This window comes from Lissotriton helveticus, chromosome 6, assembly GCF_964261635.1.
Source record: "Lissotriton helveticus chromosome 6, aLisHel1.1, whole genome shotgun sequence".
Lineage (NCBI taxonomy): Eukaryota > Metazoa > Chordata > Amphibia > Caudata > Salamandridae > Lissotriton > Lissotriton helveticus.
Window position 1 is genome coordinate 252884119 of NC_136067.1, and position 13874 is coordinate 252897992.

Here is a 13874-nt window from a genome sequence, read left to right on the forward strand (position 1 = left end):
ACTATTTTATTTTATTTATTTATTTATTTATTGAAGTTTTGTATAGCGCTAGCTGGACCCGAGGGTATCAGAGCGCTTCACAGTAAATACAAATAAGCACCAAAAAGACAGTGTGGACGGTAAACAAGAACAGGGAGCACAGGCGGGAAGTAAAAGTCTGCACAATAACAACATGCGCGCACTACAGGGCGGAGATCGAAAGCGAAACATACGGCTCTGGGATCATAGAGATAGTAGTCTTTCAAAGTCAAACGTGGGGTTCTCGTTACGATCCAGAGCGCTCAAGGAAGAGGGCTTTGAGTAGCATCTTGAATTTCGGTAAGGAGGCGGTCATTCTGATATGGGGGGGATGGAGTTCCATATCTTGGGAGCATTACCCTCAAAGGATTTATTAGATGTTTTGTGTTTCTGTGATTTCAGAGGAATGAGTAGGAGCGTGTTGGAGCTTCTGAGGTTCCTAGACTGACCGGCCCTTTTGAGTTTGGTGGCCAGATATTCTGGTTTGCCTGTATGCAGGGCTTTGTGTGTGAGGCAAGCTGTACGGAAGCTGGCTCGTTGGTCAATAGGGAGCCACTTCAGATCCTTGAGTGCTGGGGAGATGTGCTCGTATTTCTTTGTTCCCGTGACCATTCTTGCTGCGGCGTTGAGGGTAGTGGTCAGAGGTCCCAGGTGAGATTTGGCTGTTCCAGTCAGAGCTGCAATGCCATAGTCAATTCTGAAGAGCACCAGTGCCTGAGTGGCCTGTTTCAGATCTTTCGAGGGGAGGAAGGGTTTCAGTTTGTAGAGAAGCTTCAGGTTAAGGAAAGCACTTTTGGCAGTTTTTGAGATGTGTTCTTTCATGTCCAGTTTGGGGTCAAGAGCAATCCCTAGGGATTTTACAGAGTCTATAGGCACAAGAGGAACATTAAGGGCGTTTAAGGCTTTGACCCATTCTACTATTTGGGGGTTTTCATCTTTGTTCGAGATGAGGAGCACTTCTGTTTTTTCTTCATTGAGTTTGAGGTGGTTGGATGAGAGCCAATGTTGAACCTCTGTGAGTGTCTGCGATCGATGTGGTTTCCAGATAGAGTTGTGTGTCGTCCGTGTAGAGGTGGAAGGGGATGTTGGAGTTCCTTAGAATTGCTGTGAAGGGCTCCATGTAGATGTTGAAAAGTTGTGGGGAGAGTACTGACCCCTGTGGGACTCCTCTACTAATGGGGAGGGGGTCCGATTCGAAGCTTTTGATTTTGATTCTTTGTGTGCGGTTGTTGAGAAAGTGTAGTGTAGTTCCTATCATCCCAATAGGCTCTGCGCATTGGAATAATACCTACAGCAGTAAAGGCCTAGGCCAGACGTTAACTAGGTCTACTACTGTCGATACTAGACTTAAAGTTTTGGGTTTGCCAGCTTAGCTCAGAGTTCACTAGAAACTTTCTCGAATGTTCAAGGAGGACTTAACTTCCCTGATTAGACAAGAAGGGATTTAGTTTCTGACAACCATAGAACATGACAACTTTGCTCTCCCCTAATCAAGAGTAAATCTCGAGAGTCGTGTGAACAAAAGGCAATTTATTTTACTCAGTCAGTACGTGCATTCTTAGTCTCATCAGAATGTAGAGAAAAGGAAGAGACGGGCGTGTTCAATAAAAAGGTGTTATTTATTGATCAGTCTCTTTTCTCATACAAGAGAAATGGATCGATATTATTGCAATACTTATAGCTAAGTAAAGTGCATACATTAAAAGCAATAGTATAAAATAATACTGTAAAAACATTGATATGGTTTCTAAGCCATATGATGTTTTAAAATGAATAAAATATATTACATACACATATATACATTTGACTAAACGTACTCAACTGGTGTTTCTAAATACGCCTACCCCGTGTACCTGACCTAAGTCTAATACGAGGGCGGGAATAGAAAGTTACAGTTTAAGTTAAGTTTGTTTTTGCCAAGTGAATAACTAAAGAATTCTCTGTGAGGGGTTATTCAGTTCTGTACCTGGAAGTTAGGATGAATGAGGAATGGTATCTCTCTCTCTGGTCTCGATATTCCAGGCTGCCTGCGAGGGCTGCCCAGAAACGCCGGTGCTGGATTCTCGGCAGGAGAAAGCAGCGCGTCTCTCAGCGCGTCAGAAAGGCGGGGCTGCTGCGAGCGGGGTCTGCTCTGCTCTTGGCTTCGGCAAGTATGGCTGCTCCGTCTCGTCACCACGCGTGTGTTTGCATAGGGCAAGATCGGTAATATTTATACCTTTAAGGTGCCGAGATTGACGTAAGGATGGACATAGATACGTCAATAAGGATGTCATACGACTTGCTCGTTAGCACATTCTTTTACTGAAGTTCTCGGTGAAATCAAAACAATGGCCGCAGGGTTTTGCCCAGGTTGTCATAGGTTTGATTTGTTATGAGAACTCCGTATGCCTTATCAGGGGCTGGAGGAATATCGCTTGTCTAATTAGATCGCAAGCGTTATGACCTAATCAGATAACACGTTCCTGTGCCGTAGTGTGACTGCGTCAGATAACGGTATCTGCATCATGGGGGTTTTCTGCCTCATGGGCTGACTGCTAGTTAACTTGTTGGTTTGTTTAACTAGAATAGGGTCAGGAATAGGGGTATCGATTCAGAACCTATAGGAATACATGACACCCACTCCACGCTAACTATGGACATATCTACTAATCTAGGCATAGTATAACATAGTACAACATACTATAGAGTAGTGTGTATACCTTACCACTCCAAAATACATAAATGCATTTTGAAATTCTTCAAATATACGGAAAATTTTCAGACATATATACTGTATGCACTCAAGCTATGGAATAATGCTAAAGTAATCACGCATTTGTATACATTATTGCTTATTTGGTATATGAGAATTACACATGAAATGGTTTCTTAAATACAGAAAAAAGTTTCGAGACCATTCCATCACAGAATAAAATATTTGTGAACATACCAGCGGGCAGCTAAAGTCTATAAAGTATCTAAAAAATAGAAATCTTAGTTCTTTAGGAATAGTGTCTTACTTTAAGCAGAAGATAAGTGTCCCGAAAAACCGAAAAAATAAATTGGGGCTTCTGAAAGAGTTGCTGTCCGTGAACTGGAGTGAAAATCTGTTCATGTGACTTTATTTTTAAAGTTGAAGGCCGAATTCAGGGAACGCCGTGTGCGAGCTTGCTCAAAAGTCTCTATTTCTGTTCGGGTGAGAACATCATATCATTTAGGCTTTCGAAAAAACTGTCAACAGCTTTCTGGGAAAGTTCCACTAACTCGGAAATAGGTGTAATCATGCATTCTTGCGCATGATTGTCTCCATTGACATTCTGATTTGCATTACTGACAGAAGGTCGTACCTGTTCGATGCTGCTTTCATCTTGAACTTCACTACCCATCAATCGTAGAGGTGAAGCTTCCACGAATGCCGTCATCAGGATTGGTAGCCTTTGAGGGCAGCACAAAGCATGAACCTTGATCGGGCTCAACAATGTTTCTGCATCCATCGGCGCATCCGATTGTAGCGTCAGACAGGTGTCTAACACGCATTCTTCTCCGCATAGCAGACACCTCAATACAGGTAAAACACATCTTTGCCACATTGGTCGAAATGATAGAAACCAAGTCATGTTCAGGTCTCTAAGCCGGGAGAGTCCCAGGATTTTTGATATCCGGTCCCGGTATCCAATGGCTAGGATTGTTTCTTCCCTTGTCGCAAGAGTTTTGTCTGTGACATGGGTTGCCATAACGAAAAATAAGGACTAAGAATAGGATTCCTGCAATTAGTCCCAAGATCAGGGGAAGTCCGCCAAAAATCGAATGGACGAAATCTGGAAAAATACCCAGTATGGCTTTGAATGGTGTTAATGCCATCGAAAATACTGTCTTAAATACCTTTGAGACCCCATTGGTATCAGAAATATTTAAGATTTCATTCAGGATTTCCGCGAAATGTACGGGGGAATTAGTTGATAATAATGTATGTATCTCTGCAGTCGTCCTTGCGACTTGTAGATCATACGTTTCTTTTGATGACGTGAGCCTGGTAGGCGTCTGAAGAAGCACTGTTTTCATTCTGCTTAAAGTATCTATTCGAATAGAAGTAATTTTCAAATCGGGCCATGCCCTTGCCTCCCTGTCTGGGAAGGAGCTGGGGAACAATGAGCGTCCACAGCACTTGACCTTCGCAGTCGTAGTTACTAGATAAGGAGTCCCGGGCATAAGACTACAACATCTACGGTCTACAATAAGAATGTAACTCCCATTATAGAGTCTTTGAAAGAATGGTTCTATTTCTGTTGCAGGTGCGCCTTGCTGGTGACATGAAAGGTTGTATGAATTCCCTTCACAGGCTCCATGCAAACTAATTCTGTTACACAGAAGTGTGCCACTTAGTGACATCGCACAATTGTTGCCACTAAGAAACACTTTCTGTCCTTTATTACTGACACATGCATGTGAATAGGGCAGGTTCCATGTTGTTTTAAGGTACCCCTTTCCCAATTTCTCGTACATGCCAGCCTGTATATATTTTTGGCAGTATTGAAACCTGAAGGTTGAGATTGGAATATTTATTATCCCATGTATTATCCATTCACTGACAGGTCGTTCTGACATTGTCACTGGTAATCTTTCGAGTTTTTCAATGCTCAAGATTGTATAATCAGCACCCTTTTGTGCCATACTGATTTGTCTATCAGTAAGGTTAAAGATTTGGAATAATGACTGTTAGACGGGGACCCTGAGGGTCGGCCGGATACCGAGGGAGAGATCCCCGAGGGGGACCGTCTCCGGCGATCGTACAGACAAGTTACCTCCCTCCCCACAAACAGGCACCACACCAAGTCGAGTTCAAGGCTTTATATAAGGTTCTTAAGGCAAGGATATCAGCGATACAGGATATCTTGGACCCGGGGGTCCTCTCACTTCTAGTCTCTGTAGGGAAAGGGGGTAGCGGGACAGTCTTGGTACCGGATCGGTACAGGTAGTGGTAAAAAGGCGAGCTCACAATCCTCGAGCTGGAGTGTCTGTGGATCGGGCCGCGGCAGCGCCAGCAGGCCAAGGTGATAGTCTCATAAAGCAGAGGGCCGCGGCAGCGCCAGCAGGCCAAGACGATGGTTTCACGAGGCAGAGGGCCGCGGCAGCGCCAGCAGGCCAAGACGATGGTTTCACGAGGCAGAGGGCCGCGGCAGCGCCAGCAGGCCAAGACGATGGTTTCACGAGGCAGAGGGCCGCGGCAGCGCCAGCAGGCCAAGACGATGGTTTCACGAGGCAGAGGGCCGCGGCAGCGCCAGCAGGCCAAGACGATGGTTTCACGAGGCAGAGGGCCGCGGCAGCGCCAGCAGGCCAAGACGATGGTTTCACGAGGCAGAGGGCCGCGGCAGCGCCAGCAGGCCAAGTCACGGATGAGTTCTTCTCGGGTCTCTCGACTCCAGGATACAACTGCCTTCCTGGTCTGGTCCTGCCCCAGTTATAGGTCTGGTCCCCTTTGATGTCCGGACCCTCGCGCCTGGGGGCCGGGAGGTCCGGGATGAGGGAGTCCAGACACCCAGCAGGGGGGTGGAGCCAGCGCCCAGGCGGCCTGGGGTGATCGACACCTGGCGGGGGAGAGCCGTTGACGATTCCTTCTCCCATTGACTCGCCAAGTGGTCACTCTGCCTCCTGGGAGGATGGTGGGGCCTCGATGTCGGGGCTGGCCGGGCCCGGGGTTAGGGTCGAGTTGAGGCCACGCGGCCTCGTGCTGCAGTGCCCCAAGATGGCGGCCGGGTCGATGTCGTGGGGTAGATGGTGACCCGGGCCAGCTGGGTCCGGAGCTGGTGTCTTGTAGTGGGGGGATTGCAGGGTACTTCGGGTGGTCGTTTGTGGACTCTGGCTGGGGATGCAGGGAGAGCCAGGGTCCTGGTCCCATTGCGGGGAGGGGGGACAGCTCGAACATGCGGCCTGTCCAACATGCGTCCCCCCCAGCTGAAGGCGGGGAGAGTCAGCCATCTTCCTGGGGACTCTCCTCGCTGAGGCGGAAAAAGCGTGACAGGCCGTCGGCGTTGGCGTGGTCCTGGCCTGGACGATGTTCCACCGTGAAGTCCATCCCCTGCAGGGAGATGGACCAGCGCAACAGCTTCGGGTTCTCCCCCCGCATTTGCATCAGCCATTGCAGGGGTCGGTGGTCTGTTTGCACCCGGAAGTGGGTGCCGAAGAGGTATGGCCGGAGCTTCTTGAGTGCCCAGACTACGGCGAAGGCCTCCCTCTCAATGGTGCTCCAGCGCTGTTCTCGGGGCAAGAGGCGTCTGCTGATGAAGACCACCGGATGGTCGACCCCTTCGGCGTTGAGTTGGGAGAGGACGGCCCCCACACCATGATCGGAGGCGTCCGTCTGCACAATGAATTCCCGGCTGTAGTTGGGAGCCTGGAGCACGGGGGCCGTGCACATGGCGGTCTTTAGCTTCTCGAAGGCTGATTGGCAGTCCGGGGTCCAGTTGACGGTTTTGGGGCTCTTTTTGGAGGTGAGCTCTGTGAGGGGCCCCACGATGCTGCCATAGTCCTTCACGAACCGCCGGTAGTATCCGGTGAGCCCCAGGAAGGCCCGGACCTCCGTTTGGCTCGTAGGGGGTTGCCAGGCCTGGATGGCAGCAATCTTGAGTTGGAGAGGGGCCACCAGCCCGCTTCCCACTTGGTGTCCCAGGTAGGTCACGGACCCTTGGCCAACCTGGCACTTGCTGGCCTTGATGGTGAGCCCGGCTTGCTGGAGGGCGTGTAGAACCTCCCGCAGGTGGCGGAGGTGGTCGGTCCACTGGTGGCTGTACACCGCAATGTCGTCCAGGTAGGCGGCGCTGAAGTCTTCCAGGCCCGCCAGTACCTGGTTTACCAGCCGTTGGAACGTTGCCGGGGCGTTTTTCATGCCGAAGGGCATGACTTTAAAGTGGTAGTGCCCGTCTGGGGTAGAGAAGGCGGATCGTTCTTGGGCCCTAGGGGTGAGGCCGATCTGCCAGTAGCCCGCTGTTAGGTCGAAGATGCTCAGGTAGCGGGCGGCCCCCATCCGGTCAATTAGCTCGTCGGCCCGGGGGATGGGATGAGCGTCGGTCCGGGTAACTGCATTCAGCCCTCGATAGTCCACGCAGAACCGGAGCTCAGGGGCAACGCCCGGGGCAGCTGCCTTGGGAACCAGGACGACTGGGCTCGCCCAGGGACTGTCTGAGGGTTCGATCACTCCTAGGGTCAGCATCTTGGACACCTCGGTCTGGATGCAGGCTCGTACCCGGTCTGGTACGCGGTATGCTCGGTGTCGAATAGGAGGGCTGTCCCCGGTGTCCACATCGTGGAGGCACCAGGGGGTGACTCCGGGGGTGAGGGAGAACAGGGAGGCGAACTGCCTCAGGAGCGTTTGGCAGTCTTGGCGTTGCTCCGGGGACAGGGCCTCGGAGAGCTGGACCCCTTCCACTGAGCCATCCTGCTCGAGGGCCCTCAGTAAGTCCGGAAGGGGTTCGGAGTCTTCTTCTGTCCCAGTATCGGTAGCCATCAGGAGGCTGAGTTCGGATCGCACAAAATGGGGTTTGAGCCTGTTGGCATGGAGGACCCGTAGGGGGTTCCGGGCAGTCTCCATGTCGATTAAATAGGTGACGGGCCCCTTGCGTTCGATTACCTTGAAGGGCCCGGACCATCTGTCTTGGAGGGCACAGGGCTCAACCGGGGACATCACCCAGACCTGTTGTCCAGGTTCGAACTCAATGGAGGACGTGTGCTGATCGTACCACCTCTTCATGTCCTCCTGACTGGCCTCGAGGTTGGCTTTGGCGGTGTCTCGGAACCGCCGGGTCTGGTTGCGGAGAGCCAGGAGATACCGGTAGATGTCCGGGGGAGTTTTCTGGGGAGGCTGCTCCCAACCTTCCTTGACTAGGCTGAGGGGGCCCCGGACGGGGTGTCCGTACAGTAGTTCAAAGGGGCTGAAGCCGAGGGACTTCTGCGGGACCTCCCGATAGGCAAACAGGAGGCATGGCAGCAGTACGTCCCACTGGCGTCGAAGGGGTTCTTCTAGACCCATAATCATCCCCTTGAGGGTGCGGTTGAATCTCTCGACCAGTCCGTTTCCTTGCGGGTGATAGGGGGTCGTGAATTTGTAGGTGACCCCGCATTGCTGCCAGAGGGACTTCATATATCTGGAGATAAAGTTCGTGCCCCTGTCACTGACGACCTCCCGGGGGAACCCCACCCGGGAGAAGATCCCCATCAGGGCCCGGCCCACCACGGGGGCCGTCACAGTCCGAAGAGGGATGGCCTCGGGATAGCGGGTGGCGTGGTCTACAAGGACCAGGATGAACCGGTGTCCTTGGGCTGTTCGAGGGTCGAGGGGCCCCACAATGTCTATTCCCACTCGTTCAAACGGGGTGGTGACGACCGGAAAGGGTTGTAATGGTGCTTTGATTTTTCGGCCACTTTTTCCGCTGGCCTGGCAGGTGGGGCAGGCCTTGCAGTGGTTGGTGACATCCTTCCGCATGTGGGGCCAGAAAAAATGGGTCACCAGGCGGTCGTAGGTTTTATCCTGCCCCAGGTGTCCGGCAAGGGGGACATCGTGGGCTAAGTTCAGGAGAAAGTCTCGGAAGCGAAGGGGCACCACCAGCACCCGACTGGCCCCTAGTTCTGCAATTTTCTGCTCGCTGTAGAGCAGGTCTTGGTCCCAGTAGATCCAGTGGGCCCCCGAGGTATCCCCGGTGCTCTGGGCCAGGGCTTGCTGCCGGAGTCCTTCGAGAGAAGGACAGGTTTTTTGCTCGGCCCGGAATTGTTCCTGCGTGGGGCCTCCCTCCTGCCGCCATTGTGCCAGGTCAGGGACGTCCCGAAGCTGGTCGGGTCCTTCTTCGGTTTGGGTCAAGGGAATGGCTTCTGGGGCGGCCTCCTCTGGGATGAGCGCGGGAGGAGGTTCTGGCCACTCGGGCTCTTCTGGGCTGGGGACCGCGCGGGCGGTCATGGACCGGGTCGTGACGCAGACCCATTCGGGGAGGCCAAGCATCCCCAGGTGCTCCCTCCGTTCGACAGCTGCCCAGGGAGAGCTTTCAAGGTCGTTTCCTAGGAGGCAGTCCACGGGGGCATCATCGCGGACAGTTACTTTTAACATCCCTGTTACTCCTCCCCACTCGAAGGGGACGTAGGCCATGTGGCATAGGCTTTCGGAGTTGTCGGCTGATCGAACAGGGCAAAGAATGTTCGGCAAGATTTGGTCTGGAGTGACGAGGTGGCGTCGGACCGCCGTTACACTGGCCCCGGTGTCGCGGAGGGCTTCCGCCCGGCGGCCATTGATGTTGACCCATTGACCGTACTTCTGTGTGTTGGCGGGAAGGGGGGCCCGCGGAATCATGTCTCTCTCCCCTAAGCAGACCAGTGCCATGGCGGCGGGTGCCCATTCAGAGGGATCGGTCTCGTACTCCTCTTGGTCTTCCGGGATTATTTCTTCCCCTAGGGCCGCCGCTGCAACTTGGCGGGGAGTAGTGTTCGGATTCTTTGGGCAGTTGGGATCACTGGCGTAGTGGCCGGGTCGCTGGCACCTGTGGCACGTAATGTTGGCCCGGAAACCGGCCCGGACGGCAGGGCTTCCCCGGCCAACCGGGGTCGAGGGGTTTCTGGGGGGTGACGAGGGGCCGGGGTCTCTCCCCCGACCCTGACTTCCTCCTCCCCCTCGGGGGCGATACGATCTGGATACTTCGCTGGGTGCGCTCCGGCCAACTCGGGTGCTTTCCCACCGGTCGGCTTCGGCGGCGAGTTGTCGAGGGTCGGTTAGCTTGCTGTCCAGGAGGTGTTGCCGGAGCTCCACGAAGCAGTTGTTCGACAGGTGTTCCCATACGATAAGGTCAAAGAGTTGTTCGTAGGTGGTTACTTTGTTGCCCTTGATCCACCCCTCGAAGGCTCGGCTAAAAAAGTTCACGTACTCCACCCAAGTTGTACCCGGAATCCGTTTGCAGTCGCGGAACCGTTGGCGGTACATCTCTTTCTTTAGTTGGTGCGGGGCTCGTCTCGGCTGTTTGTGTTCGGGGTACGGCCGTACCCGTTTCCGCCCAAGCTTCTAGGGCTCGTTTGAAGTCTTCCTTTGTGCTAAGACCTGTGGTTGGAAGTCCAAGTTCTATGCAATATTGCTTCAGTTCCCGGTGGTTGTAGTCTTCCAATTTTTCCATCTGAAATTTTTCCGTTGTTCCGCTCTCTATTGACATGGTTGTTGTGTGTGGTGGGGCGAGTGACTTTCTGTACGATTATGCGTAGGTTCGGATCCCGTCGCTGGCCACCAATGTTAGACGGGGACCCTGAGGGTCGGCCGGATACCGAGGGAGAGATCCCCGAGGGGGACCGTCTCCGGCGATCGTACAGACAAGTTACCTCCCTCCCCACAAACAGGCACCACACCAAGTCGAGTTCAAGGCTTTATATAAGGTTCTTAAGGCAAGGATATCAGCGATACAGGATATCTTGGACCCGGGGGTCCTCTCACTTCTAGTCTCTGTAGGGAAAGGGGGTAGCGGGACAGTCTTGGTACCGGATCGGTACAGGTAGTGGTAAAAAGGCGAGCTCACAATCCTCGAGCTGGAGTGTCTGTGGATCGGGCCGCGGCAGCGCCAGCAGGCCAAGGTGATAGTCTCATAAAGCAGAGGGCCGCGGCAGCGCCAGCAGGCCAAGACGATGGTTTCACGAGGCAGAGGGCCGCGGCAGCGCCAGCAGGCCAAGACGATGGTTTCACGAGGCAGAGGGCCGCGGCAGCGCCAGCAGGCCAAGACGATGGTTTCACGAGGCAGAGGGCCGCGGCAGCGCCAGCAGGCCAAGACGATGGTTTCACGAGGCAGAGGGCCGCGGCAGCGCCAGCAGGCCAAGACGATGGTTTCACGAGGCAGAGGGCCGCGGCAGCGCCAGCAGGCCAAGTCACGGATGAGTTCTTCTCGGGTCTCTCGACTCCAGGATACAACTGCCTTCCTGGTCTGGTCCTGCCCCAGTTATAGGTCTGGTCCCCTTTGATGTCCGGACCCTCGCGCCTGGGGGCCGGGAGGTCCGGGATGAGGGAGTCCAGACACCCAGCAGGGGGGTGGAGCCAGCGCCCAGGCGGCCTGGGGTGATCGACACCTGGCGGGGGAGAGCCGTTGACGATTCCTTCTCCCATTGACTCGCCAAGTGGTCACTCTGCCTCCTGGGAGGATGGTGGGGCCTCGATGTCGGGGCTGGCCGGGCCCGGGGTTAGGGTCGAGTTGAGGCCACGCGGCCTCGTGCTGCAGTGCCCCAAGATGGCGGCCGGGTCGATGTCGTGGGGTAGATGGTGACCCGGGCCAGCTGGGTCCGGAGCTGGTGTCTTGTAGTGGGGGGATTGCAGGGTACTTCGGGTGGTCGTTTGTGGACTCTGGCTGGGGATGCAGGGAGAGCCAGGGTCCTGGTCCCATTGCGGGGAGGGGGGACAGCTCGAACATGCGGCCTGTCCAACAATGACGTTGTGTTGATTAGACGCCAAGGCACATAGCCTGAACGCAGATTTTGTAACGTCCAGCCAAGCTGTACAATAGAACGCAATTGTGACTGACCGTGTTGTAATAACAGTAAGTCTTGCGATAGTATATCGATTGCTGAAGACACAATGCTGTCCAAAGAAAAAATTCTGGAGGACAGAGTCATTAACCCATTGTCCACTACAGAAAGTGATTTTTCCAAATTAATACGGTCAATTTCCCGTATTCTCTCTGCTGTTTCAATTTGAGTAACCTTCCAGGCCTCATTGTATGCTGCATATACAGAGGCTGCTATGAAACGCTTTTGACGCTGTTTGCGTGGTCCCAAAGTGAAATCACGCAAGTCAGCACCATTAGTAAGTAAAGTTAGGTGTTGCTTAATTTCTGCCAGTGTGGAAGTTTGTAGCCACTGAAGGCATAATTTGCCCACACTGTAGGTTGTTATTATCCCTGGGTGATGTCTTTGAGGATATCTAGGGTCTGGCCTGGTCATTTTGAACCCCTGTGTTTTGTTCAGGAATCTGTCTTGACAGTTATTAGTATCTGTGGGCCAGATCAACCACTGTTTCCAATCAGGATGTGTTCTGTTTTGGTTTAATATATGGTGTACGTCTATCTCTTCATCTGTATCAGAGTTATTGCTAAACATTGTTGGCTTTGGAATAGACGGTTTATTTAAATCTTTGATTTTGGCTAGGCCAAGACAGGTGGTTTGTTGAACAGTGTCATTTAAAAATATCATTTGTTCTGGGATCATGCAGGCTCTAAACAAAGCTTCTATACCCTGTACTTGCCATTCTTTTGTACCCCAAACACTTTTCAATTCAACATTTTTGTCCCAATAATCAAATCCAAAAGTATTCATTTTTTCAAAGAATGAGTCTGAATATAACAATTTGTTGGTTATCATGGTCTTGGTCCCTGTTTTGTTTGACAATTTAAAATAAAATGTTTCAGCATTACTTGTGTTAAAACCTGAAAAATATGAATATTTGTCGTAAACGGTTCTTGAGCTCCCTTTTGGAGGTGTTGCACAATGTTCCCATTGATTATAATTTAAAACATTTCTAGGTTGTGCAGATCTATGTAAAAACTGGTTACCATAGTGGTTATAGCAATACATACTATCATAATTTGTAGAACCCTGCAAATAATCATGTTTGGTAAATTTAGCAGACATTACTAAGTCAGACATCATATTATTAATGCTTTCGAAGTCCCAATCATCAGCAAATGAGTTTGGTTTTGCAAAGTCACTCAAGGAGATCTTAATTTGGTGTGGATATTTCAGGATCTCGACCGGACCATAAATTTCATAGTCAGTGTTGTCCCAGGCTACCCCACCAGGTATCGGATTGGCTGTGAAGTTGGCTGAAGAAAGTTCTCTTTTCTCGACGTGTGAAGATGTGTGTGGTTTGAGGATCAAGTTGATTTTCTGACTTGCTGTGTCCATTTTTGCATATTTTCCCTCAATGAAGCGTCCCAATGTTAGTATCATGATGAGCCAAAGTATGAGGATAAATGCACCAAAACCCACCCAAAATTCAATCCATGGGGAAATCAGATATGTTTCTTTCAGTTGTTTCAAAAGTTCCTTAGCTTTATCTTTAAAGGTTTTTGATGATGGCTGTGTCTTTGATTCACTGAAGCTTTCAGAGGAATCATCGAAGTTTATGAAGTAGCCGGATGCTGTTCTGTCAATTGTTCCAATTGGTTCAGGATTTCTGTTTCTTGCATTTTCACTTGGTACTTCATTATAGATTGGTGTGTCTCTGCTAAATGTTTTTATTTGGGTTTTCAGAGGTCTGAGTTCTATTGCATTGCTGCATAGTGCTTGTTGTTCTTCTGTAGGCGTTTCGAATGTGATGAGCCTCTTTGTTAGAACCTCTGTACTGGTAGCAAACCTTGGTGTTCTGCTACTTATTGGGAGTCCACTTGGCCTACTGTTTGTTATCGGCCACATGTTGTGGTTTTACCAGGTCGATGGATACAACTCGGTTCTCCTTTTTTCCAGCAAGTGGCGGTAGTACAACTGATCTTGTCCCGTTGACAGACAAGACAGGAACTGCTTTTCTGTAAGAAGGCCCAAATTCCTTCTTTACCGCGATCTTTTCCCTGACTAGATCCCCGACTTTTGGAATCCAGACAGGTCTTGCTGGGACAGGTGGTGGTTCTTCAGTGGTTGTTGGCTGTTGTTTCAACTTTATGTTGCTCAGGTCTTTTCTTGTTTTGTTTAAGTCCTGCAAAATAGCCAAACGGTCTTTGATATCAAAGCTTTTTTCTTTCACCACTGAAGTCTGACTATCAATGTCAGAGATCATCATCCTAGTTCCAAATAATAATTCGTACGCACTGAATCCCTTCAGAGAATTTCTTGGCAAGTTATTGAGACTACGTTGGACACTTATTAGATGTTTGACCCACCCA

The 13874-nt window shown here is 51.4% G+C and overlaps 1 protein-coding gene across 1 annotated transcript in view; it reads right to left on the reverse strand.

Moving 5' to 3' along the window:
* The window catches only part of LOC144762482 (protein eva-1 homolog C-like), an 811149-nt gene that overhangs the window by 650953 nt on the left and 146322 nt on the right, over positions 1–13874 (reverse strand). The gene's annotated exons all lie outside the window — the stretch shown is intronic.